Source organism: Carettochelys insculpta, chromosome 23 (assembly GCF_033958435.1).
Source record: "Carettochelys insculpta isolate YL-2023 chromosome 23, ASM3395843v1, whole genome shotgun sequence".
In the NCBI taxonomy this organism is placed as follows: domain Eukaryota; kingdom Metazoa; phylum Chordata; order Testudines; family Carettochelyidae; genus Carettochelys; species Carettochelys insculpta.
This window is the reverse complement of record NC_134159.1, coordinates 17,285,669-17,313,647: the sequence shown is the minus strand read 5'-3', so window position 1 is coordinate 17,313,647 and position 27,979 is coordinate 17,285,669. Positions and strand designations below refer to the sequence as shown.

At 49.8% G+C, this 27,979-nt stretch overlaps 1 protein-coding gene across 1 annotated transcript in view; it reads right to left on the bottom strand.

Moving 5' to 3' along the window:
- Positions 1-27,979, bottom strand: part of PRKCZ (protein kinase C zeta) — a 221,751-nt gene that overhangs the window by 190,213 nt on the left and 3,559 nt on the right. Inside the window, exon 2 of the mRNA XM_074975651.1 lies at positions 22,731-22,825. The gene's annotated coding sequence lies outside the window, so the exon portion shown is untranslated. The remainder of the gene's footprint in view (positions 1-22,730; positions 22,826-27,979) is intronic.

Here is a 27,979-nt window from a genome sequence, read left to right as displayed (position 1 = left end):
GAGCCCCTGCTCCCAGGAGTGTTGCCCCTGCCCCTGGTGATCCTACAGGCCAGAGCAACAGAGCTGTGGAGCTCTAAGGCTTGAGCATTGCAGAATCCAGGGGGGACAGCTGGCTGGGAGCCAAGAGGTGAGCACTGACCTCTCCTTTTCCAGGAAATTTCCTGGTTTGGGACCAGTCGGGTCCTGAGGGTGGTTTGATTTGTACTTTATTTAAGGCATCCTTCTGCATCTTAACTCATAAGGTAAATAGTCACAGATCTGAAGAAGTGGATCTGTCCCACAAAAGCTCATCACTTAATAAATTAGTTTGTTAGCCCTTTAACATGCTACATGACTGCTTTTTTGTTTCATAAGGTAAGGAGAGTTGGTTAGAATCATAGAAGATTAGGTTTGGAGGAGACCTCAGGAGGTCATCTGGTCCAATGGCCTGCTCAAAGCAGGACCAACCCAAGCGAAATCATCCCAGCAGGGCTTTGTTAAGCCTGGCTTTTAAAACCCCTAAGGATGTTGATCAGCTCCCTAGGCAACCCATCCTGTGCTTCATCACCCACCTAGGCCATGTCTACACGAGCCCCAAACTTCGAAATGGCCATACAAATGGCCATTTTGAAGTTTACTAATGAAGCGCTGAAATGCATATTCAGCACTTCATTAGCATGCGGGCAGCCGCGGTGCTTCAAAATTGACGCGTCTTGCCGCCACGCGTCTCGTCCAGACGGGGCTTCTTTTCAAAAGGACCCTGACTACTTTGAAGTCCCCTTATTCCCATCAGTTTATGGGAATAAGTGGACTTCGAAGTAGGTGGTGTCCTTTCGAAAAGGAGCCCCGTCTGGACGAGCCGCACGGCGGCAAGACACGTCAATTTCGAAGCGCCGCTGCCGCCCGCATGCTAATGAAGTGCTGAATATGCATTTCAGCGCTTCATTAGTAAACTTCGAAATGGCCATTTGCGTGGCCATTTCAAAGTTTGGGGCACGTGTAGACACGGCCCTAGTGAAATAGTTTTTCCTAATTTCCAACCTAGACCTCCCCCACTGCAACTTGAGACCACTGCTTCTAGTTCTGTCTTCTGCCACCAGTGAGTACAGCCTAATTCCGTCCTCTCTGGAACCCAGCTCCAGGTATTTGAAGGCTCTTGCCAGATATTTGAAAATAGTTGAAGGCAGCTGTTAAATTCCTTCCTCTCCCCAACTCTTCTCTTCTGCAGACCAAAGCCCCATTCCCTCAGCCTCTCCTCATGTGTCCCATCCCCCATCATTTGTGTTGCCCTCCACTAGACTTTTTCCATTTTGTCCAAATCCTTTCTGTAACGGGCAAAATCCACAGCATTCCAGAAGTGGTCTCCCCAATCCTAAATAGAGGAGAATAATCACTTTTTCGATCTGCTGGCAATGCTCCTACTAACGCAGCCCAATACGCCTTGAGCCTTCTTAGTAACAAAGGCACACCGTTGACTCACATCCAACTTTTCATCTCGTGTAATTTCCTGTCCCCTTTCTGCAGAATTGTCACTTAGCCAGTCGGTCCTCAGCCTATAGCATGCATAGGATTTTTCCATCTCAAGTGTAGGACTCCGGATTAGGACCAAGTGGATGGGTGGATGTCCTTGTTTAACTTCATCAGATTTCTTTTGGCCCAATCCTCCAATTTGTCTCAGTAATTCTGGACCCTATCCCTACCCCCAGTACATGGTTTCCCAAACTGGGGGGTGTGCTCCCTTGGGAGGGCATGAAGAAATTTCAAGGGGTGGCACGAGGCAACCCACCTCCCCCATCATTGCTCCCACCCGAAGAGCTGGCCTTTGCTTCTGGCTCTCAGCCCCAGCTATTTTACATAGGTGCCCCAGTGCAGCTGGTATAAAAAGCAGGCAGCCAGCAAAGACCCATGTGGAGCTAGCTGCCTCTTGCAAAGGTGAGTGAGTGTGGGTTGGGGGAGGAGGATGGGGTTAGATGAGGGGCTGAGGGGTGCCTGGCTTGGGTGAGGGGGATGGAGTAAGAGTGGGGGGCTGGTGGTGCCTGGCTTTGTGGGAGGGGAAGGGCTCAGGTGGAGGCTCATGGGACTTGGGCAGCTGCTGGCTTACCAACTTGCAGGGCTTGGGTCGCTGGCTCCAATACTGCAAGGCTCAGATGGCTTGGGCTGGCAGCTGGCCCCAGCAGCATGGGGCTCGGGCAGTTGGCCGTGGGAGCACAGGCCTTGGGCAGGTGGCCCTGGCAGAGTGGGGCTCGGATGGCTGGCCCCAGCAACACAGGGTTTTGGCTGTTGGGCAGGCAGCTGGTCCCAGCAGCATGGGGCTCAGGTGGCTTGGGCTTGCAGGTGGGCGGATAGCCCTGGCAGCGTGGGGCTTCAGCAGCCAGCAGGCAGGTGGGTGGCTGGCCCCAGTGACGCAGGGCTCGGCAGGCAGCTCTGGCAGCACAGGTCTCAGGTGGGCTGGTGGATGGAGGGGGCAGCTCAGGCAGCTGGCATGGGTCAGCTGGGGCTGTACTAGGCACCCGCAAGGGGCCAAGAAAAACTATTGGTGCTTATTTTTAATTTTAAATAAAATTTTTATATCAAGTTTCTGTGTTTATTTTAAATTATAAATTGAATTTTTTGTTAAAAGGCAGGTTGGATGATGGTAAAGAAGAGATGGGGGCAGGAGGGTTTCTCAAAAATCAAAAGGGGGGGCATGATGCTGAAAAATTTGGGAACCACTGCTCTAGCATATCTACTTCTTCCCTCAGTTTACTGTCACTCACAAACTTGCAGGGGGTACAATCCATCTCATCATCCAGATCATTAAGGAAGATGAACAAAAGCAGCTCCAGGGCCAACTTCTGGAGCGCTCCACTAGGTACCAACTGTCAAGTAGACATCAAGCCATCCATCACTATCAGTTGAGCCTAACAGTCCACCTTATAGTCCATTCATCCAATCTAAATTTCTTTAACTTGCTGGCAAGAATACTGTGGGAGACAAGCTGTGCTAAAGTCAAGGTATGTTATATCCACCATTTCCCCATATCCATTTAGCCAGTTACCTCATCAAAGGCAATCAGGTTGGTCAGGCATGACTTGGTCTTGGTGAATCCATGCTGACCATTTTTGATCACCTTCCTCTCCTCCAAGTGTTTCAAAATGGATTCCTAGAGGACCTGTTCCATGATTTTCCTACGGAATGAAATGAGGCTGACCAATCTGTAGCTCCCCAGATCTTTCTTTTCCTTTTTTAAAGATGGGCACTATATTTGCCTTTTCCCATTCATCTGGGACCTCTCTCAAGTGCCATGAGTTTTCAAAGAATGTCCATTCATTCTGGAATCACAACAGCCAACTCCCTCAGGACCCTCGAAGCATTAGATCTGGCCCCATAGACTTGTGCATGTCCTGCTTTTCTAAAGAGTTCTTAAACTATTCTTTCACCACTGAGGGTTACTTACCTCCTCCCCTTACTGTTCTGCCCAGTTCAGCAGTCTGGGAGCTGACTTGGTAAAGGCAAAGACAAAGGCAAAAAAGCATTGAGTACTTCAGCTTTTTCTATATCACGTACCACTAGGCTTCCTTCCCCATTCAAGGGTCCCACACTTTCCCTGACCTTCTCCTTGATGGTAACATACCCGTAGGAACTCTTTTTGATACTCTTCATGTGCCTTGCTAAATAACTCCAATTATAATTTGGCCTTCCTGATTACACCCTGGCAAAAGGAAAGGTCCTTGTAGTACTCATAGTCATTACATGCCAGTCACCATCTATGTAACTGGGAATAGGAGGTACATGGGCTGCTTTACTCATGTCAAGTGATTTAAGATCCTGGTCTTCAAGTGTCTGGAAGATCAGCACCCAGCTCAGTGTCAGCTAAGAATGAAAATTGATCCATCCTGTCTTCCTCCTTTAGCAACAATGGCCCACCACTAGAATAAGCAGCAGGGGATGCATTTCGATCTGCACTCCTGACTAAGGACAGTGAAATCCATCCCAGCTGCTGTATTAAAACAAGTTATTCCAAAAGGCATTCAAGGACTATCAGAATGAATAAGATTAATGGAATTTGGGGCTCAAACCTGCATAATTTACTCATGTGAGTATCTCCACTCCATTGGGAATCTTTGTATAAAGTTCTGTCACAATAAAAGGTTCTCCTAGAAAGCTTTGCGTGGATAAGAAGTGATTCAGACAGGCGTGGGCTGATTGTCTGAGCCAGTGGTGTCCAAAATAAACTAAATGGATTGCCCCACCACCACCACAAGAGTACGCAGCTCAGAGCCACCTCCACCGCTGCCATCACGTCCTTTTCCCACCAAGTGGTGGGATGTGTGTGCGGAGTGGAAGGAGGGGCGCACCACATGTGCAGCTGTCCTGAGCTGCATTTGCCCCATTCACCAAAAGGGGAGCATGCTGGCCACCACAGGTCTGAGCATTGCAACCATATTATAGAAAGGGGACAAATCCTGCTTCCAATGAAGTCAATAGCAAAATTTCCATTGACTAAATTGGAAACAGATTTGCACCCAGAGTCAATAACCTAAGCTAGATATTGCAAAGAGCTAGTCTTTGATTATTGTAACATAAAATAGAGCCAGGCCTATATCATCTCTGAGTTAGCAAGATGACATGTAAATCCACAAATCACCATGGTAATTATTTGCAAATCAGTTTGCTGGATTAAATACAAATGTTATTTAACTCACATTAAAATAGACCAAGTAATATTGAACAGTTAGATTAAGATGACAATTTTTGGTAACTGCCAAAAAACAGGTTAATGTATCAGTAAGTTCCCAGAGCTATGAACACCAATGATGCCCTTGGGGACCAAGCTTCAGATTGCAGATTACTAATGCTGAAAGTAAACCTGTTTACATACTAGAGAAAACTACTCTGGTTAAGAATAATGTAGGGGGAGATTTTAAAAAATGCCAAAGGGCATTAGGTGTCCAAATGTCATCTACTTTTAGTGGGAATTGGGTGTTAAATTGCCCATTGTTCCTTTGCCTGACTCTTCACTAGCTACATTTAAATCCATGCAGATAGACTCTTGTGCCCAGCATGAACCCCACGAAAATCAATTGGGCTCTATATGGCACAAAGATCTCATTGCAGGTTGAGGGCCTAGTCTGTTTCAGAAACCATTCTGTACATAGTAACAGAGAGGAAGCCGTGCTAGTCTATACACTATCAAAACAAAAAGCAGTCAAGTAGCACTTTAAAGACTAGCAAAATAGTTTATTAGGTGAGCTTTCGTGGGACAGACCCACTTCTTCAGACCATAGCCAGACCAGAACAGACTCAATATTTAGGCACAGAGAACCAAAAACAGTAAGCAAGGAGGACAAATCAGCAAAAGATAATCAAGGTGAGCAAATCAGAGAGCGGAGGGGTGGTGGGGGAAGGTCAAGAATTAGATTGAGTCAAGTGTGCAGACGAGCCCCTATATTGACTCAGAAAGTTCCCATCACGATTTAAACCATGTGTTAATGTGCCGAATTTGAATATAAAAGCCAGCTCGGCTGTTTCCCTTTCCAGAACGGTGCGATAATTCTTCTTCTGGAAAGGGAAACAGCCGAGCTGGCTTTTATATTCAAATTCGGCACATTAACACATGGTTTAAATCGTGATGGGAACTTTCTGAGTCAATATAGGGGCTCGTCTGCATACTTGACTCAGTCTAATTCTTGACCTTCCCCCCAACCCCTCCGCTCTCTGATTTGCTCACCTTGATTATCTTTTTCTGATTTGTCCTCCTTGCTTACTGTTTTTGGTTCTCTGTGCCTTAAATATTGAGTCTGTTCTGGTCTGGCTATGGTCTGAAGAAGTGGGTCTGTCCCACGAAAGCTCACCTAATAAACTATTTTGCTAGTCTTTAAAGTGCTACTTGACTGCTTTCTGTTTACATTCTGTACATATCATACATGACCACCATGAATGTTGCAGTTCATGATAGAGCAAGGGAATTAATTTCAATCAACATTCTTCCCTGTGAGTTTCACCAAAACAGTATGCCTGTGATAGGAGGATTTTTTTAGTTATAAAGTGGAAAAGTTCCATCTTTCAATACATAACCCTCTTGTGTCACATCATTATGTGATGTGTTATCAATTCAGCATAATTCACCTTGTTTTGGAAAGCACCTGTATTACACATATGCAGACTACAAACACTTTCTTAGAAGCCACAGAACTGTAGAAATTAAGCACTGGAATAAGCTTCCATGGAGATTTTAGAATGTCTGTCAATGAAAATTTTTATTAATTGGGTAGACAAAAAACCCATCCAGGGTGTCAAGGTATACTTGGTCCTACTTCAGCACAGATGGCTTGACTAGATATTTAATCTTGAGAGAAGAAGACTAAGGGGGAACTGATAACAGTCTTAAAATATATATTAAGAGCTGTTATAAACAGGATAGTAAATCAATTGTTCTCTATGGTATCCACTCAAGGAAGAATAAGAAATAAATGGCTTAATCTGCAGTATGGGAAATGTGTTACACGAAAAGTCTTTCTAACTATAATATAAATAACTAGGGCAGTAGCTTAATAGCAGAAGTGTTATCAATATTGGCAAGAAATACCTGTGTGGAACTATTTTTGAAGACCTCAGCTTAGGAACAGAGCAAGGGAGAAATTTTATGTAGAGCCAGCAATATTTTTAATTGGTTGGGAGACTCAACATTGAGAAAAAGATTACACAAGAAAAATGCCCTTCAACTCAGATCTCTGTGCAGTGAATTCTGTTACTCGTCTTTCCACACCATCACACAGAGCGCTCCCCAGATCATGATGTTTTGATTATGTTCAAAATGGACCACCTTTGACACGGGGATCTCAAAGCACTTTTCAAACATTAATTAAATCTCATGAGCTCCTACTTGCCCCAATTTATAGAGAAGGAAACACAAGTATACAAAAGTTAAGTCACTTGGCTAAAGTCACTGTGGTCCACTGGCTGAAAGTAAACATCCCAGGAGTACCAGGATAAGCAAAAAGCATGTATATACTTTCAGTTTAATTTTTACAGGGTTTCTGTATACAAAGAATAGCACAGCTCATACCCCATAACCATTATGGTCCTGACCAGATTCCCTCCATGTGGCTTTCATCCATAGACACAAAATAATACAAGCAAGGGAGTACCTCTCCTTCTTTAGAAAGCTCTGACCTGACTCCTAGAAACCAAGTCCTTCTGAATAGATACATTTGCCCAGTCCCTTTAGAAAAGCTCTCATTCTAACTAGGTTGAGCTGTGCTCCACTCAGGGTGCCCCTCCCAGCTGAAAATGGAAACTCTTGGGAGTTTTAACTCCCAGACCTTTCATATCAGTGTCCAGCTTGGCTGAGCATCCTTCTTGAGGTGCAGTGCTGGCCCAATGGGCTTGTTCACCTCAGCACTGTTACATATGAAGTCTGGAACAGCAGCAGGACTAGAACAAAGGCCAGAGCTATATACACCATCTTCCTGGCTGTTATGCTTTATGTTGTTCTAGGGGTGGCTCTAAGGGCTGACTGCCTTCAGCCCTGCCCCTTCCACCCAAGGCTCTCCCTCTTCTGAAGGAGTGAAGCTGGGTCTCCACACACCTTGCCCCAGGGCCCACGTTGGCTGTCAGCACTGCTGGATGTGCTAAACCTGATAACATTGCTCAGCTCCGTAGATCCTTCTCACCATGTGCGGCAACATTTTTCCATGTAAAATATGTTTGGGGGATACACAAGACAGGACAAGGCGGTGCATGCCCTCCTCCCTCTCCCTTAATTGGCAGGTCACAGAACTCTTCCAGCCCTGGGCCATGACAGGGTCAGAGAACGTGTCCCTCCAGAAGCCATCAAATTTAAATTCCTGTGAATGCCCCAAGTACATTTGTTTTGCTCCAAGGTTGTTGGTCATGGAGCTTCTGACATTCCATGCAAAACTCGGTTGTAGTGCCCAATATGGAGTAAAAGATGAGAAAGCTTTTAGCTGGGATTTTTGTTAACAAAATGAAAGCTCAAGGATTTCTCTTCATTTCCAAGGCCTGGTTTACACTAACCACTGCCGATGATTTACTTCAGCTATGCTATGAAGTTAACATACTCAGTGCGGTGTCTTGTGTGTGGTGAGGTTGACGGGCTGGTCTCCCATCATCACTGGCTACTCTCCTCGTTTTGGTGGAATATTGTCATCAATGGGAAAGAACTCAGAGATTGATTTACCACATCTAAGTAGACATGATAAATCAACAGTCACTGGATTGATTGCTGCAGTGTAGATACCTGGCATAGTAGAGACAAGCCCTTGGGAAACATGCAGCCAGAAGCCTATCCTCCCCCTATGATGCTGGGAGCAGAGAGTTTACTAATATTACTGCCATGCATTTATAGAAAGCAGGACATGTTTCTCCTGGGCTTAATATATATTGTGGTAAACCCGGTGGTAGACCCTTACCTGGAAGCTTCTGGAGCCTTCTAGAAGGACAGTATACTGGGTTCTATTTGAAGGCTAGGCCCACGACTAAAAGGCCCCTCTTAAAGGGAGAGGGAACCCATTAAAAAAAAAAACATGGCCCCAGCAAAGTACGGGGAACAACTAAAGAGAAAACAGGGACGGGAATGGAGGTCAAAGGTTTAAAACAAGAGAACCAGAAGGGGACACTGAGCAGAGAACCCCGGACAGTGCCCACTGCCCCTCAAAGGTGTTGAGAGAGCCAGTAGACACTGCCCAAAGGAACTCTGCCCAGATTGGTGAACGAAGAGCAAAGCGGAAATAGGCCCCACCGTTGCAGGCTTCCCCCGCTGCCAGCCTCCTCTCCCGAGTATTATAAATGGCTACCTTGGCCATAGACAGGAGGAGGCTGACGAGGATGTCCCGCAACTTCGTGGGGCCATGGATGGGGAGTGCAAGGATAAAAAGGTGTGGGGAAAAGTGCAGCCAGAACCTCAGCAGGAGGTTCTGGAGGAGCCGGAAGAGGGGCTGCAACCTGGCGCACTCAATGTAAATGTGCGCCAGGATCTCCCTCGTTCCACAGAAAAAGCAAGTGTCCGGGATGGGGGTGAACTGCGCCAAGTACACGCCCGTGCTCACCTCCCCATGAAGGATTCTCCAGCTTATGTCCCCGGGGGCTGCGGGACCAGGGTAGAATAAAGGCTGGCCCACCGGGGCTCCCCACCCTCTGAAGATGGTAGAAGGTCCTGCCACTTGTGATCTCGCAGGACGTGAGGGTGGGGAAGTGGAGCGTGTGAAGCACGAGCGTGTACAGATGACGTCGGGGCGCGGTTCGAAAGGGGATTGGCTGCAACACGTGCAGCCGGCTGGGATGATGCGGGCGGGAGGTGGGAAGGCTTGCGGAGCCGGGGGCCCACAGAGAGATCCGGAGGGCCAGGAGTGAGAGGGGGGTGGGGTGCACCCTCTCGCAGGACCCGGCGCAGGTAGGCGTGAGCAGCAGGTGGCAAGGCGGCCGTCACCTCCTCGAGTGTGCGCCGGGAAGCATGTAGGGTGGAGAGCCCCATGCGCCGGGCGAGCGCCGGGGCCTCCATCCAGTCTCCCCGCTCGTAGTCCAGGAGGTCTCCGACCCTGGTGATTCCACCGAGGACCAACCTCCGGCACACCGCGGGGGACTCTGCCGCCTGCACACGGAGATAGTGGTTGTGTAGCAGGGGCTCCACGAGGAGGTCTTCCCCTGCGGCGGCCCCTAAGGACCTGGAGACTGCGAGCAGCCACCAGGTGTGGAGGAGGTCCTGGTGGAAGGCCGGCAGCTCCAAGAGGTCTCGCGGATGGCCTCTCAAAGGCAAATAAAGGAGCTGCCGGTCATATCGGAGCCCTCAGAAGCGACGGAGGAAAGCATGCGCCAGAGTGCTCCACGCCGGACTATCTGCATTATTGCTGTTGAGGAGTCCCTGCAGGGCCTGGAGGCGGAAGACATGGATGTGAGTGCGGAGGCAGGTCAGGCCCTGTCCTCCCTCTTCCGGGGGCAGATGGAGAACCCCTGCAGGGACCCAGTGCAGTCCTGGCCAAAAGAACTCCAGAACTACGGGGGAGGGCACTGAATGAATTGCCAAGGGAGGTGGTAGAATCTCCATCACTGGAGCTATTTAAGAAGAGGTTAGATAGATGGCTTTCAGGGGTGGTCTAGAAAATGCTTGGTCCTGCCATGAGGGCAGGGGGCTGGACTCGATGGCCTCTCGAGGTCCCTTCCAGTCCTACTCTTCTATGATTCTACCTTCTGGAGGGCGGCCAGGAAACCCGGGGGTGGGACAAGGGTGTTGAGATGGTGCCAGAGCATGGACAGGACTAGTTGGTTAAGCACCAGTGCCCTCCCCCATAGAGAGAGGCACTGGAGCAGCCCCGCCCATCTTCGCAACCACTCAGCCACCCTGCCCTCTAAACCCTGCCAGTTTTCTGGAGGAGGCGGATGCGTGGCAGATAGAAAGATGCCCAGATAGGACAGCGGACCCACGCTCCACCGACTGGCCTGAAGTGCGGGTGGGAGGTGGCCTGCCTGCCTGCCACCCAGCCCCGACCACCAGGGCAGAGCTCTTGACCCAGTTGATCCGACAGAGGAGGCTGCCGAGTAAACGGCTTGGCAGGCCTCCAACCGCGCCAGGTCTCCTGGGTCCTGGACCACAAGGAGTACGTCGTCGGCGTACACTGACAGAACCAGCTGCAGTTCCGGCTCATGGAGCACCAACCCCGTCAACCTTCATCGAAGGAGACAGAGGAAGGGCTCGATGGCCAGAGCGTAGAGCTGGCCCGACAGCGGGCAGCCTTGATGCACCCCTTGCCCGAAGCTGATCGGAGCGGTCAGGGTCCAGTTGAGCTTGACCAAACACTCTGAGGCAGCGTACAGCACCTGGAGAAACCCGATGAAACAGGGTCCGAAGCCGAAGGCCCGCAGAGTGCCCAGGAGATACCCGTGGTCCACCCTGTCGAACACCTTCTCCTGATCCAGGGACAGGAGGGCGAACAACAGACCATCCCTACACCCGAGCTCCAAGAGATCCCGGACCAGATAGAGGTTGTCAAAGATGGTGCAGCCCGGGACGGTGTAGGTCTGGTCGGGGTGGACCACGTCCTGCAGCACGGATCCCAAGCGACAGGAGATGGCTTTAGCAATAATCTTATAGTCCATGCTGAGGAGCGAGATGGGACGCCAGTTCCGAAGGTTGCAGGGGTCCCCTTTTTTGGGCAGCAGGGTGAGGTCAGCCCACCTGCATGAGAGGGGGAGGACCCCGCTTTGCAAGGACTCGGCCCAGATGCTGAGCAGGTCTGGGTCGAGGATGTCCCAAAACACGCGGTAGAACTCCACGGTCAGCCCATCCATGCTCAGGGATTTGCTGGTGGGCAGGAGACGGAGGGCTTCCGAGAGCTCAGCTAGAGTGATAGGAAGCTCTAGCCGGTCCCGGTCGCCAGTGCTGACCGAAGGGAGTTGGTCCCAAAGCACTCTGCAGGCGTCAGCGTCTGTCAGATCCGGGGAGAAAAGGATGGCGTAGAAGGCATGAGCCCTCTGGCACATCTCCACCGGATCCGTAAGAGGGGTGCCATCTTCCGCAAGGAGGCAGAGGATATGTTTCTTGGCACCCCTCTTTTTCTCCAGGGCATAGAAGAAGCAGGAGCCGTGGTCCATCTCCTGGAGGAACTGGATCCGCGACCTCACAAAGGCCCCCTGTGCCCGAAGGGCGTCGAGGGCCCCAAGCTCATGCCGCTTCTCCCGGTATGTGCTGCAGAGGGATGGATCTCTGGAGCTGGCGGCCAGGCGGCTCTCCAGCTCAAGAACCCCCCGCTCCAGCTGTCCTATCAACGCATCCCGCTGCCAGCTGGCCCCCCGGGCATAGTCGCGGCAGAAGAGCCATGTGCGCACCTTTTCCAGATCCCACCGCCGCCGCACCGAGGGAAAGGTGTGCCGTTGCCCATGCCAGGCCAGCCAGAACTCCTAGAAGGATGCCACGAAGCCCACATCCCCCCAGCAGGCTGTTGTTGAAGTGCCAGTAGGCCGAACCCCACTTCCTCGAAGAGAGGGAAGCCTTCACGGCCACCAGGTGGTGGTCCGAGAAAGGGGCCGGCCGTACGCTGGAGGAGTGGGCCCGAGAGAGATGTTGCCGGGAGATGTAGATGCGGTCCAACCGGGAGTGCATGGATTTGTGGCCCACCACCTGGACGTAGGTGAAGACGGTGTCCTCGTCCGGGTGGTGGCTGTGCCAGACATCCACCAGGGAGCGATGATTTATGAGCTCCCTGAGGACGTCCACAGCGGCCTGGCACTGCTCTGTCCCCATATGGTCCCGCTTCTCAAGTGTGCAGTTAAAATCCCCGCCAAGGACCAGGCACTCGCGAGGAACGATGGAGTCAAGGAAGGCTGCCACCTGCTGGAAGAAGGATGTTCTCTCTGGGCCGGATGTTGGGGTGTAAACATTGATGAGGTGGAGGGGCAGCCCCTCCATCCATACCCGGAGATACAGCAGGCAGCCTGGCACGACCTCGACGCTCCCCAGCACCTCGGGGTGCAGGTCTGGGGAGAACAGGGTCGCTACCCCAGCCCGATGGGCCGAGAGGTGACTAAGATGGACCCCGCCTCCCCACTCCAGCCGCCAGCTGGCTTCGGCAGCCAGAGTAGTGTGGGTCTCCTGTAAGAAGGTGACCGAGTACCCCCTCTCTTGGAGGAAGGAGAGCACCCAGCACCTGCGGAGACCTGACCCGCAGTCCCTGGTGTTCAAGTTGGCAAAGATGATCAGCGGCATTTAGAGGGCTGGGGAGGATCCTCGCCAGAGGGAACGCCAACGGTCCCCATGGGGCCGCGCAGCAAGCCGTGGCCGATGCCATAGGTGATTAGAGCGTCACGGAAGCCGCGGGCCCGTTGGTAGGCTGCGGCATCCCTCCTCCCGGTCACCTTGCCCTCCTTTAGAAGGGCCCTTATGGACTCAAGGATGAAGTGAAAGTCACCACAGCACTGGAGGCTGAGAGCTACTTTGTTCTTGGAGCCACAAACGTTGTCCAAGAACTCGCGCATTTCGTCCACCAGCACGTCGGGTGCAAAGGCCTCGGGGTCTCGAGCGCCCCTCGGCCTCGTATCTTTTTGGGCCTGACAGCCGGCAAGAAGGTCAGGATGGGGGCTGGGGCTTGGTTTTGGGAGGAGTAGGGGTGGTGGAGGGAGAGCAGCCCCAAAAGTGCTGGGAGAGGACGAAGCAAAGGGGGCCTCCCGAGGGGTTGCAGCCTCGGGAGTGGTTATGAACAGACAGGGTCCAAGGAGGGGGGCGGGAAGGAAAAGGATGGGGGCAGGAGGGGTAAAAGTTTTAGGGAAGGGGGAGGGGTCATCAGGAAAAGGGGGAGGTGGAGGAGGAGGAGGGAGGGAGGGTGGGGGAGGCAGTGGGGGGGAGAGGCGGAGGGGGAGGGTCCGGAGGGGATAAGGGCACAGGTTCTGGGGCAAGGCATTGATTGGAAGAGGGGCAGGGGCGGGAGCGGGGACTAAGGTGGGAGTGAGGGTGGGAGTGCAAACAAGAGGGGTTTCGGGAGGGGGAGCTTTTCCGGGCGGCGAGAAGGGAGAGGGTGTAAAGGACAAGGTGCCAGTGCATTTGGCAGCAGGCACCGATGAGGTGGGAGGGTCAGCATTGGGGTTTTCGACTTCAGGATGGAAGGGAGAGCAAGGGGGGGAACACAGATCCTCCCGGAACATCCAGGGGCTGGGGAATTGCAGTTGGGAGGGTGTCCCCAGCCAGGGGGGTGGTCGCACCCCACGATGTCCCTGAGCAAGGAGGGGTAGTGGTTGGGTGATCGCCGGCAGGCGGGGAAAGTGAGGGGGACGGCTGAGTGTAGGCAGTCGGCCCACAGGCTTCTAGTAGCAGGCCCTCTATGTCCAGAGCAGCTGGGTTTAGGCCTAGGGCCTCAACCTCCTGCGAGAGGAGGGCGAGGCCGGGGCTCACCTCCTCTGGGCACTCCGCGACGGTGGTCTGGGCAGCGGCCGGAGGGGTGTTGGAGAAGGGCATGGGCTCAGGACAGGCCTCCTCTGCCCCTTTGGGCTCGGGCCCCGGGACAGAAGGGGTGGTATCCTCCATTGCCGCTGCAGCGGCCTCAGTCACCCCCGGCAGATGGTCAGTAGCCGGGGGTTCAGCAGGTGGATCAGGGCTGGCAGCTCTCTTTAACGCCTTGCGCGGCACATCCACCCTGTCCTCCAACAGGGTGGAGTGTCGGGTATGTGCATTTCTTTTTTTGCGCTTCCCCCTTACTAGTAGCCAGTCCGCCAAAGAGGCGGGCTCGGTGGTAGAGGAGGAAGGACCAGGGGACAGAGATAACGAGGAGGGAGGGAAGGAGAAGGAGGATGGGACAGCGAGGGAAAGGGACGGCCCTCCCTGGGGTGGACTCTGTCCGGGTCCTGCCGCCGGCCCTGCCTCCCTCTCCTCCACAGACCCGGCTTGAATGCCCGCTCGGGCGCCGGCACCTGCTTCTTCTTGCCACTCACCATGTGCCTGGGCGTCCTCCGATGCCCGAGTGGCAATGGTTCTGTCCGGGGCGGGAGGAGGAGGGGCGGTCCCAGTGCCTGCCGCGGTTGGGGCGCCGCCGGTCATGTGGCTGGCGCCCCCCGGGTCAGAGGAGGTCCTGGGCTCCCCTCTTTTGTGCCGGGCCAGGGGGCAATCCCTCCGGACATGCCCCGCCACCCAACACACGAAGCACCAGACCTCCCCCAAGGTGTAATAGATCCGGTACTGGGCCCCTTGATGAGGCACCAATATAGTCCCCTCCTGGGCCACCCCGCCCTGTGCTGCCGCCGGCGGCAGTTGGATTCGCACCTGCCGGCGGAAGGAGAGCACATGCCGTAGGGCGAGGTCTTTGCAGCCTAGAGGGCGGGGACTCAGGACCGACAAGGGTCAGCCCAGGGAGGTGAGAAAAGGCAGAAGGGCAGAACTGGGGACGAAGGGTGGGACAGAGGAGAAAACCACCTGTATGCCCAGGTCCTTGAGCAGCTCCAGGGGCACGCAGACGCCCCCGACCGCCAAGCCCCTCTCCACTGCCTCGTGTGCGGCGGCCTCCAACGCCAGGAAGAGGACGATCTTCCCGAACATTCGAGAGGCCGCCACCACGGCTGTGGGTCCCACCACCCGCGCCAACGCCTGCACGTAGGTCTCGACATGGGGCGAGGCCGACGCTACGAGGCAGTGGACTCTGTGCCTCCTGGTGAGGGTGGAGAAGGGGCCGTGACCGTCAGGGATGGTATTCCGAGCGGAGGCAGAAGGAGCAGGATGCATGGCAGCCGCCGCCGCCGCCTGGGCATACGACCTGGGGGCCGGGGGATCAGAGCTCCCAGGATCGGTGGAGGGAACAGGGGGGCGGGAAGGAAGGGAAGCTCCAGCAGGTGTTTCGGCAGCTGGGGTGGAGTGCCCAGCTGTGGGAGGTTTGGCCTTCCGGGCAGGGCTCTTGCCCTTTTTGGTCCCCTGGCCCTTCCTGCCCTTTTGGGGGGGTGGATTCGGGGCGGGGTCGCTGGAGAAGGGCGCCGTGGCGGAGGCAGCAGGAGCCCCGGAGCCCACGCCTTCAACCAACGCAATGGCAAGATCCCCGGCAGCCCTGGACGAGTGGGCCACCATTTCAAGGGTGGAAGGGGTAGTAGTGGAGGGAAGAGGGAGGGGGGGCATCACCAGATGTCCCCCCGGCGGTTGTGGAGGTCATGATGAGGGGCGCAGGGCAAGGAATTTTATAGAGGTAGGGCACTTTAAGAAGGAGTGGGGGAGGGGAGGAGGAAGGGAGGGAGGAAGTGGCTACCCCTCCCCCACTGGCCAGGCTGAGGACCTGGTCAGGTGGGGGTGGGGCAGGGGGCGAGAGGGAGGAAAGGGAGGTGCAAGAAGGCCACAACTCCCAGCACAAGATGGTAAACGGCTCCTACTACTGCACTGGGATGGCGGGGGGTGTGTCAATATATATATGTGTGGGGAGGTGAGTGTGAGAGAAGGGGAGGGACTCAGGCACCTAACAAACACAAAAAAAGGGGAGGGGCATGGGCACAAAGGGAGGGGTAAGAAGGAGGGTGGCAGAGCCAACCAGGAAGGGGAGGGGGTGTCAGGGGGAGGGTGTGCCCACAGGTGCCTGAAGGAGGGCCCACAGCAGTTGCTGCAGCAGAGCCCCACAGATGCAGGAAGGAGGAAGGGGCAGATGGTTAGGGTGGGGCCCAGTTGGAGAGGGCCCCGGCGGCAGCTGGGTGTGGCGGGGGTGTGGGTTAAAGGAGGCAGTGGCTGCAGGGGTGGGGCAGGGACCACATCCTAACACCCCACCCTTGGTTATGCAGCCACCCCTCTGGAGCCCCGGTGGGGAGGGGCCCCACCCAAACTCACCACCCCAAGCCACTCCACAGCAAGCTGTGGGGGAAGCCCAGCCGCTGCCCAAGAAAGCCCCTTACCTCCTCTGGAGCAATGAGGATGCAGCAGCCAGTGGATAGAAAGGTGGGCCCAAGCAGAGGGCCAGCAGAGTCCCCCCAGAAGATGGAAGGGGGGGGGTACCCCCTCCCTGCCAAGAGGCAGGGCAGCAGGAGTCTCCCCCTCACACCACCCACGCAGCAGGTCCAGAAGAAACTAGCTGGGAGCAGTGGGGTGGAGGGGGGAGAAGAAAGCAGCCTGCCTAAGGCAGGGAAGAGAAGCTGGCCCAGAAAGGGGGCCAAAAGACAGCCCCAGGGGGGCCTGAAGCAGCCAAAGGCTGCCCACCCCCCAGCACCTCACTTCCCAACTGTGGGGCTCCCCAAATGGGATCCCTGCGGCAGCCCTGCAGCCTCATATTGGGGTACCGGGGGAGTGGGCAGGCATAGCCTGCCCATGACTAAAAGGCCCCTCTCACAAAGCGGGGGGGCCAACTAAAAACACCCGTTCCCAAATGAATTTGGGGGACAACGAAGGAAAAAAACAGAGGTGGGAGTGAGGGTCAGAGGTTTAAAATATGGGAACTGGAGGGGGATACCGAGCAGAGGACCCCGGACAGCGCCCACCGCTCCTCGAAGGTGTCCAGGGAGTCAGTGGACGCCGCCCAGAGGAACTCTGCTCGGATTCGTGACCGGAGGGAGGAACGGAAGTAGGCCCCCTCTGCCAGCCTCCTCTCCCTGGTTTTGTAGATGGCCATTTTGGCCATGGCCAGGAGGAGGCTGACGAGGAGGTCCCGCGACATTGTGGGGCTGCGGATAGGGTGTGACAAAATAAGGAGGTGTGGGGAAAAGTGCAGCCAGAACCTCAGGAGGAGGTTCTGGAGGAGCCGGAAGAGGGGCTGCAGCCTGGTGCACTCGATGTAGATGTGCGCCAGGGTCTCCCTTATGCCGCAGAAGGTGCAGGTGTCTGGGATGGGGGTGAACCGCACCAGGTACGCGCCCGTGCTCACCGCTCCATGGAGGATTCTCCAGCTAATGTCCCCGGTGGGCCACGGAACCAAGGTGGAATAGAGGCTGGCCCACCGGGGCTCCCCACCCTCCGATGGCAGTAAGAGGTCCCGCCATTTGTGGTCGGGGTGGGACACAAGGGTGGGGAAGTGGAGCATGTGAAGCAAGAGCGTGTACAGAAGATGTCTAGGCATGGTTCGGAAGGGGACCAGCTGCAAGGTATGCAGCTGGCTGAGATGGTGAGGGGAAGGGGGGCGGGCAGGATCGTGAAGCCGGGGGCCCACGGAGAGGTCCGGGGGGAAGTGAGAGGGGGGCGTGGCGCACCCTCTCGCAGGACCCAGCTGAGGTAGATATGAGTGGCGGGCGGCAGGGTGGCCTTCACCTCCTCGAGTACGCGTCGGGGGGGAGCGTAGGTTGGAGAGCCCCATGCGCTGGGTGAGCACCGGGGCTTCCATCCAGTCCCCCAGCCCAGCAGCCTAGAGGACAGAGTGTTTCTGTTCCCTGTCTAGGCCCAGACCTTCATTGGTCAGATAGGCCCTGTGCTCCCTATAAAAAGACTCCCCATCTGGTAGCGGGGGGAAGGTTTTGGAAGGAGCAGGAGCAGAGTGAAAAGGTACCACGGGGAAGTGGTGGGTGAAGTGGCCCAGAGTGAGGCTACTACTTTGGGGCAGGGGTAAAGGTCCTGCCGGTTGCCTCTTGTTCTCATAGGGACCCTGGGCCGGAGTCCAGGGTAGAGGGTGGGTCTCGAGTCCCCCCACCCTTCCCCCGAGGGATCACTTTACTGGAGCAGGCGTGGGCCTGCAAGGGGATTGGTATTATTCTCCCTGTACTGGTCCTGCCTATGATGAGGATGGCTCACTAAGCGGAGACACCTGCCTTTGGAAGGGCCTGGGCAAAAGGGGGGGCCTCCGTGAGTCTCTGAGGCAGCACAGATCTGCCAGGAAGAGCAGGGACCCACAGAGGCTGACAAGGGACTTTGTCACAATATATATTACTAAACAATGTTCCTTTGCTAAACTGCCAAAAGATCTCTCCCAGGGACTGAGCCAACTGAAAATGCTGCCTCTCTGGTATCACTGGGGCTAGGAGGAAGCAAGCAGGACGAATCAAGTATAATACTTAGGGCCACAGTACCTTTTCACATCAAGGTTATAGGAATAATGCTAATACAAATACATAGCTACAAAATCCTATGGAGCAGTCAATCCATGTACTATTTACATTGGACTATACACCCCATATTCAGAACTCTCATTAGCAGCAAGGAGAGATCTGTCTGAATAAAATGTCACTGAATGGTGCTCAAGAAGGGAAAGATCCACTAAGACAATTCCATTCATATCCAAGTGTAAAACATATTTCATATGGAAGGAAACAAGTAGCCAAAAACTTATATTGACTTCATTGGGAGGGCTAAAAGGCAGAGGCATGTTTCCAGGGGTTGGTTTCCTTTTCATAGCTTGCTAAATCTTTGAGGCTAGTCTGGAACTGGGCTGAGGAAATTAAACAAGGGTGATACAATATGTACAATCTGATGAATGGCTAAAGTGTAATGATCATAATACTGTCAGCTGTAGAACATTTCTGAAGGCATGAGGCCAAAGTTAGAAGTCTCTGTTTTCCCACCTTCCCTTCTTCCCCTCCTCCCAGGTCCGCCAAGAAATAGCTGAACGTTACAAAGTCCAGAATGGTAGGGAATGCAGTGTTAGTACAAAAACAAATGTTTGGAAGCTGGCATTTTGATTTGGAGATCTACTTTGAAATTGCTGGGAGAACACAAGTTTGATGTTTTTGTTTCTTCAGGACAAATAATGAAAACCCAGTCAGTCAAGGCCAAGAAGAAAATGGAAAATGTAATTAGAAATTGGAACTGCTTACAAACTCAGTAAAGATCAACCTATTAGAGTGCATTCAATGTAATTAAAGACAGGCTCAACTGACAGACTTTAGCTCTGGATCTAGATTTTTGAAAGCCTTAAAGTTTTGGGGTTTGCTAACTCTGGATGTTTGGGTGAAATGTGAGATGTAGGCCTAGCTTTGGTTATAAGTTTAAAAATTTAAAAACAAGTGAAAACACAACACAAAAATAACAGTGATCAAGTTAGTGCTGTCAGCTCACTCAAGGCATTTAGCTCCGTTTGTACTGAAGGAAAGCTCCATACATAGGTGTAATGGAAAATGGCGCTAGTTATAAGTGCTCCTCAAATGAAAATCAGGATGAGGGCTCTGGAAGCTTATTGGGGCAAGGACTGTTCCTCACTGTGTGTCTGTACAATACCTAACTCAGTGAGGTTGCAATCTCAGTTAGGATTTCTAGGAACTCCTGTAAAGCAAATGCTAATAACAAATGTCTGGTTGTGGGCCTGATCCAGCAAACCCTTCATGTACTGAAATCTCATCAAAGTCAGGGTGGAACCTGTGGATTTGCAGAGCTGAGTTTCTAAGTTTCAGGCATTAAAAATTACTTTTCGCAGCTTGATATTGTAAAAAAATCAAATCATTTAGAAAAGTTAGATGCAGGCAATTTATAAAGACTTCAAACATGGAAATATAATCACAGAGTTAAATAACTTTCCATGTGCTGGCTTTGAAATCTTGCATCTTAACATAGAGGAGAAACATCTGGTGATATTTTATTTTCTATTTACAAAAGCTCCTGAGACACCTAAATTTCCTGAAGGGTAAAGTAATAAAGGGTTCTCATCTTAACTAACGGGTGATTGGTTTTGTACTGATTAGTGCTTAATGGCCACTGCAAGATTATAAAAACAGTCTAAAAGCAGTCAGAAAATTGAAAAAATGCATAGTCATTTTTCACCTTATGGCCATTTGGTTTGCTTACATCTCATGATTCTTAAAGAGGAATTGCTAATACAAAACATTTTTCCTTAACAGGCTGATTCTGGCAGCAGTGCCATATGAAGCACTGGCAGTTATCATGCAATTATTAGTGATGCAGTTTTGAGACCTACAAATCGCTTATTAAAATCTGTAATGCTCTTTGCACATCCTAACACCTTCTAAGTAGCTCAAAGGGTTCTGCAAACATTAGCTAATTTAACACCAACGTATCTTTGAAGTACAGACACCTAATTCCTGTCCACATGAGAAAGTTGTACCAATTGTTTGGACACTCATTTCAATTTCCAAATGACCTACACGGAATCAACGTAAGACTGTAAAAAAGTGACTTTAACAAAATTGACATATGGCATTCTTAGGCTAAAAAAACAGAGTGCCCATGAAAGCAGATTGTGAATCTGATTTAGTTAAATCAACACAACTGTCTTGTTCAGAGAAAGTCTTACAGACATTTAAAACTTTTCACGAGTTTTGAGAGATTCTATCTTTACACTTCACGCTTGAAGACAATATAGGATATAATATTTCTGAAGGTATGTCTGTACTTACTGGAAGACGGAACTGGTCAGGGTCAATCTTCTGGGGTTCAATTTTGTGCACCTAGTAGGGATGCACAAAATCAAACTATCAGGGCTCAACACTCGACCCTGGTACTCCTCCTTATTGTGAGGTGTAAGGGAGGTTGATGGGATGGTTTCTCCCTTTCAACCTCCCTCAGTGAGGATGGCCAGAGAAGTCATAGAATTATAGAATACTAGAACTGGAAGGGACTTCAAGAGGTCATCAAATCCAGCCCCCTGCCCTTAAGGTAGGACCAAGCACTATCTATATTATCCCTTTTAGATAAAACAAAAAGCAAAAAAGCAGTCCTGTATCACTTTAAAGACTAACAATATAATTTGTTAGGTGATGATCTTTTGTGGGACAGATCCACTTCTTCAGATCTGGAACATAAATTATTTTGTTAGTCTTTAAAGTGCAACTTGACTGCTTTTTTGTTTTGATAGTATATAATCTAGCACGGCTTTCTCTCTGCTACTGTTAAGTTCCTGAGTGTGCCAGGTTGACATGTTTATTTACTAGACCAGGACATGACCGTATCTTTGGGTAATTGCTTCTCAAACAGAAGTGGGACACGTAGTTCAGTCCCTGATTTCAAACACCTCAGATTTATGGGATTTTTGGTTTAGTCGCATAAAGAAAATGGGAACAAGATATGAAATTAACATACAGTATCAAGTTTAGATTTGCGGTCCTCCTTCCAAGTGGAATCCTGACAACTGATAAGCAACAGAGAGTAAGCCGTGCTAGTCTATACACTATCACTATTTTATATATATATTATTTATATATATATATTTTATATTTATTTTATAACTATTTTGCTAGTCTTTAAAGGGCTACTTGACTGCTTTTTGTTTTGAACTGATAAGCACTTACAGTATAACATTTTGCCTTTAGGGCATGAGTCTCCTCACAGGAGTAATTCCTTTGCAGCTAATTGAGTAACAGTGGTCTAAAAACTGGTGTAAGGAAAGGAATCAGTCCTACAGTGTGCCATGTAGTGATCAGGCTTAGATTATCAAACTCATTTCACTTTAAGCTTCAGTTGTAAAGAAAGAAAAGGACAGTGTTTTGCAATTTGGTCACCCAACCAAGCTAGCTTAGCATATTCATTAAGTCTTCATTAAAAAGCTCTGTAATTTCTATTGGCATTGCCAATAGAGTTTGACTAACAACAGACAGGACTTCAATCACTGCTAATGTGTCATATATCTGTAACATAAGGAAGAAAATGATCTTGGAGTTTGGATTATTAAATGGAAATGTTCTCAGGAGATTTCAGTGTTTTGTCTCTGTTATTTATTCTAGCAAAAATTATTGCCCAAAGAAATAATCAGAGAGATGGTGTTTTCCTCCCAATGTTAAGAGTTTTAGTTTCTTTGTGTAATGACACTGAACACTGAAAAGTCCTAGTTGTTCTACATGTGGAAGGCTCATTGGTTTTCACTCTATTTTCTATTACAGCAGCAAAGACTGTTGTGGGAGCCTTTATTTAAAGTTGGATGAATGCATCCTTTTCTGTCAACTATTAAGACAAACAGACCCTTGTCTTTTAACAAACTGTGCAGTTTCTGGTGCCGCAGACATTGCTTTTCAAGCACACTGTGCAAGCCTTTTCTTTCCACCTCTTTTTCAGTCCCTCTGCTCATCTTCATTCCATGGCTTCTTGATTCTTTTCAGACTCTTAAAAAAGCAATAGCTGTTTTCCAACATGAATAGAAATATCTGCATAAGTCCTCCTCTAAGCATGCATGAATATAGAATGGTACTTTTCCTAGTGTTGTCTAGGCCAAATTAGGTTTTTATGGGGCCCTAGGCAATGCAGAGGCAAGAATTCATGCTGGGATGAAATCCCCGAGGTTATTCTGATTTTCTTTATTATCCCTTTTATCTTCCAGTTTCCTCCTTTTAAAAAAAAATATTTTTCAGCGCAATGTTTATTTTATCAGGGCATGGAAGCTACATCTTCTTGTATAACTTATAAGACTTAGTAATACTTCAATGCATAGAATATTCACACTTACATATCCTTACATCACAAAGGAATTCCAGTTAAGAATTGGCACACGGTGTTTTGTTGTTGATGGTGTTGTTGTTTTCTTTCCCAGTTCACTGGCACCTTTAAAAAATAAAATCCGTGTTGGATCAGACCGCAAATGAAAACAGTTTTGCAAAAAGTTTAAAAAAAAGGTTTTAGGTTAAACATAATGTTTTGTTTAAGTTTTGATCATTTTAAAATGTTGATTTTTCTCTTATAATCAAAGGAAACATTGAAGGGAAAATTAATTTCAAACCAAGGAACTGAAAATTTTCATGTAGAAAATGAGAACAAGAAGCAGTCTTGTGGCAACTTATAGAGTAACAGATATTTTGGAGCATAAGCTTTCGTGGGCAAAGACCCGCTTCATCAGATGTATGAGTCGGGGATGGTTTCAGAGGGGTGTTTAAAGAATGAGGTCCCAAAGAAAGGGAGGGCCAGAGCTGACAAGGTCTATTCAGCAAGGTGCAAATGGCCCATTATCAACAGAGGTATCAAAAGAGGAAAAATCAGGTCAGATCAGACAGGGGGATATGAGCCATTGTCAGAGTCTAATGGGGAGACTTTAACACCCAGGGCAGAGAAGCTGCCTTTGTAAGCTGCGAGCCACTCCCAGTCTCTGTTTAATCCTTGGTTAATGGAGTCAAAATTGCAAATAAATTGCAGCTCAGAGATTTCTCTCTCCATTTGATTTCTGAAATTTCTTTGTTTCAGGACTGTCACCCTTAAATCTGCTGCTGAGTGTCCAGGGAGATTGAAGCGTTCCCCCAAGGGTTTCTGTACGTTACCATTCCTGATGTCTGATTTATGTCCATTTATTCTTTTATGTAGAGACCGTCCAGTTTACCCAATGTAAATTGCAGTGGGGCATTGCTGGCACATGATGGCATATATTATATTAGTAGATATGCAAGGAAAGGAGCCCCTGATGGTATAGTTGATGTTAGGTCCTGTGATGATGTCACTGGTGTAGATATGAGAGCAGAGTTGGGAGTGAGGACCATTGCAGGGGCTGGTTCCAGGCCTAGAGCCACTGGTTTGTGATTTGTAGTGGCCGGTGAGGATTTGTTTAAGGTTGGCAGGCTGTCTGTAGGGGAGGACAGGCCTGGCTCCCAAGGTCCGTGAGAGTGAAAGATCATTGTTCAGGATGGGTTCCAGATCACTGATGATGCACTGGAGAGGCCTAAGGTGGGGGCTGTATGTGATGGTCAGTGGTGTTCCCTTGTTTTCCTTGTGAGGCCTGTCTTGCAGCAGGTGGCTTCTGAGTACCCGTCTGCTCTGTCAATCTGTTTCCTCACTCCTTAGGTGGGTATTGTAGTTTGAGGAAAGCTTGGTAAAGGTCTTGTAGGTGTTTGTCTCTATCTGATGGATCAGAGCAAATACAGTTGTACTTTAGTGCATGGCTGTAAACAATGTATCGTGTAGTGTGCCCTGCATGGAAGCTGGAGGCATGTAGATGAGCATAGCGATCTGTGGGTTTTCGGTATAGGATGGTATGCATGTGACCATCTCTTATCTGCACAGTAGTGCCCAGGAAGTGACTCTCTTGTTGACTGGTCCAGGCTAAGGTTAATGTTGGGGTGGAAACTGTTGAAATCACGGTGGAATTCTTCAAGAGCCTCCTTCCCATGGGTCCAGATAATGAAGATGTCATTAATGTAGCGCAGGTAGAGGAGGGGCGCTAGGGGACGAGAACTGAGACATTGTTATTCCAGGTCAGCCATAAAAATGTTGGCATAGTGTGGGGCCATGTGGGTGCCCATAGCAGTGCCACTGATTTGAAGGTATAATTTGTCCTCAAATCTGAAATAGTTGTGGGTGAGGACATGTAGAATATGGTGCAACACAGCATTTGATTTTTGTTTTTGTTTTGTTTGTTTTTATTATTGAATTTGCAATTGTCACCAAAAAATGGTGGCTTCAGTTCTAATCTACACAATTGTTCTCTAATGATCACTAGGGAAGTACGCCGATTCTGATACATTGATTCTAGCACCCAGGCTTTGGACCTTTATTCCCAGGGCAGGGAAGCAATTGCTCCCTGGTCTGCAAGGCTACACCTACACTAAACAGTTATTCAAAATAACAATCACTATTTCAAAATTCAAAATATCAGGTGCGTCATTTCAAAATTATCATGGGTTTGTCGTGTTAGTCTGGATCTGCAAAAGCAACGAGGGGTCCTGTGGCATCTTATAGACAAACAAAAATGTATGAGCATAAGCTTTCGTGGGCAAAGACCCACTCCTTCAGATGCAGGTAGTGGAAATTTGCAGTGGCAGGTATAAGTAGGCAGGCCAGAGCAAGGCTGTAGGTAACAAGGTTAACTCAGTCAAGGAGGGTGAGGCCTACTACCAGCAGTTGATCTGGAGGCATGAACACCAGGAGAGGAGAAACTGGTTTTGTATTTAGCTAGCCATTCACAGTCTTTGTTTAATTCTGAGTTAAGGGTGTCAAATTTGCAGATCAAATGCAGCTCAGCAGTTTCTCTTTGGAGTCTATTTCACAATTAGTAACCTTCAATGTGGGAGGAATAAGGCTTATTCCGAAATAGATATTTTGAAATAGGCACTATTAAGACATGGAATAGCACTATTTCGAAATAAGCAATAATAGTGCCAACGGTACTATTTTGAAGCATAGCTATGTGTCCAGAAATGCTATTTTGAAATACATTTTGTGTGTAGCTGTGTTATTTCAAAATAAGATATTTTGAAATAGCGGTTTAGAAATATTGGCTATGTCTACACTAGCCAAAAACTTTGAAATGGCCATGCAAATGGCCATTTCAAAGTTTACTAATGAAGCACTGAAATACATATTCAGCGCCTCATTAGCATGCGGGTGGCCACGGCGCTTCGAAATTGACGCGGCTCACCGCCGCGTGGCTCATCCCAATGGGGCTCCTTTTCGAAAGGACCCCGCCTACTTCCAGGTCCCCTTATTCCTATGAGCAGATAGGAATAAGGGGACTTCTAACTAGGCAGGGTCCTTTTGAAAAGGAGCACCGTTGGGACGAGCCGCATCAATTTTGAAGCGCCGCAGCCGCCCGCACGCTAATGAGGCGCTGAATATGTATTTCAGCACTTCATTAGTAAACTTCGAAATGGCTATTTGCATGGCCATTTTGAAGTTTGGGGCTAGTGTAGACACAGCCATTATATTTCAAAATCACTCTGTAGCATAGCTGTAGCCTGAGATGTTTCTGTTTTGTGCTGCATTGTCAACCAGCAAAGCTCAGACAGCCATTAGTTGCTGTTGTATATTTATTTAGGATTCAGTAAAATTAATGCTGCCTGGAACACAATTGTTCATGGGTAGGGGCTTTGGCTTGGAACTGTTTGCGAAGTACAGCACATATTTGCAGAGATACATAAACCGTAAGAGGTATAGAAACCCACTTAAAAAACAACTCTTTCAGAAGATTCTCATTTGCACAAAACCAAGATGTATGCTGGGGATCAACGCTTCCAAGCTCTGCTACAAGAGAGGCTGCCTGGCAGCTGGCTTCCCTATTACTTTCTGCGAGAACACAGTGAGGAAATCTTCACCACAGAGCCACTTTCCAACATATGTATGTCTGCTCCTTCATTAGCCACTTGCCTCTGTGCTTTCACAGCAATAGTCAAAACTGCTCCCTTCCAGGACCTAGTATCTCCTGTGGCACACCTGGACTACCCCAGCTGCAGTCTCTCCTAATACCTTGAGACAGGGTATTACAGCAGATCCAATACCTTACAAGTTGTAAATATTTCTGCCAGCTTGCTACATTGCTTAGCTGTGAAGGAGCAACACAACAGAACTACACGCAATCAAACCAGAGAGACATTCACTGAGTAAATCCAAATACTGAAGAAATCGGCACGATTCACTGTTTGATTGTAAGTGTCTTTTAGGCTGGGATGGCCAGCGCTTAGTGTCACCTGGAGTACACCACATGGTCTCCGGCAGCAATTTAAAGGGCCCAGTGCTCCAGCTTCTGCTGCAGTAGCAGCAGGAGCACCAGGGGGCCCCAAGCCCTTTCGAATTGCCTGGCTTTGGGGCAGTTGCCCTTTTGCTCCCCCTTGTTGGCAGGTCTGGAGAAAAGCATCTGTTTTCTAAAGGAAAAGTATTTTAATCCCATGCATCAGCTTTGGTTTCATTCTGCTCTGCTTTTCAGAGTTACACATGACAGTCCATCATAGTCCATACTGCTGATCCAGTCAGCAGCAAAAGTCACAGGTGTAAAAGCAGCATGGAGAGGAACCCTGCTCAGCAATGGAACTCAAACTATGGAACTCCCTTCTGGAGGAGAGCATAGTGACCAAAAAACCTCAGTGCCTCCAGCCAGAACCAAGTACCCTGCTTTAAACCTGGTCTCCCCAGGACCAGCAACCCACTAAAAAGAAAGCGAAGAGAGAGATTCTCTCCCAGACACACACATTGAAAAACCTGCACAATTCCAGCAATTTCCTGGGTGAGACTAAAGAAATCTAGTTTCTTTGTTGAGCTCTTTCTTGATTTAACTCAGTGTCAAAGGTTCTCAGACACTACCATGATAAGCATCAGGTATGAAGGCATGAGGTATAATTCCTGCCTCTTCTGTAGTGCTTGTCCCCCATAAATCTCAAAGCACTTTACAATGAAGGTCAGTATTGTTCCTCTTTCTTACAGGGTGCATCTACACTTGCATTCCTCTTTTGAAAGAGATATGCAAATGAGGTAAGCAGTAAATGCAAATTAGATATAAATTTGCATATTTGGCACCTCATTTCCATATTCTAATTTTGAAAGAGCTGCTTTCGAAAGAAGAAAGCCAGTTTAGATGCTGTTCTTTCGAAAGTAAACACACCTTCGAAAGAATCCTTCTTCCCTTTATTTAATGGCTCGACCAGCTTAACCTGCTGCTTACAAACAGGGAGGAACTAATAGGGAAGGTAAAGGTGGGTGACAACCTGGGAAGCAATGATCATGAGATGGTAGACTTCAGGATCCTGACCAAAGGAAGGAAAGAGAGCAGTAAATTACACACCTTGGACTTCAGAAAAGCAGACTTTGATTCCTTCAGAAACCTGATGGGCAGAATCCCTTGGGATACTACCATGAAGGGAAAAGGAGTCCAGGAAAACTGGCAGTATTTTAAGGAAGCCTTATTGAAGATGCAGAAAGAAACTGTCCTGATGCGCAGCAAGAGAAGTAAATATGGTAGGAGACCAGACTGGCTTACTGGGGAAATCCTTGGAAAACTTAGGCACA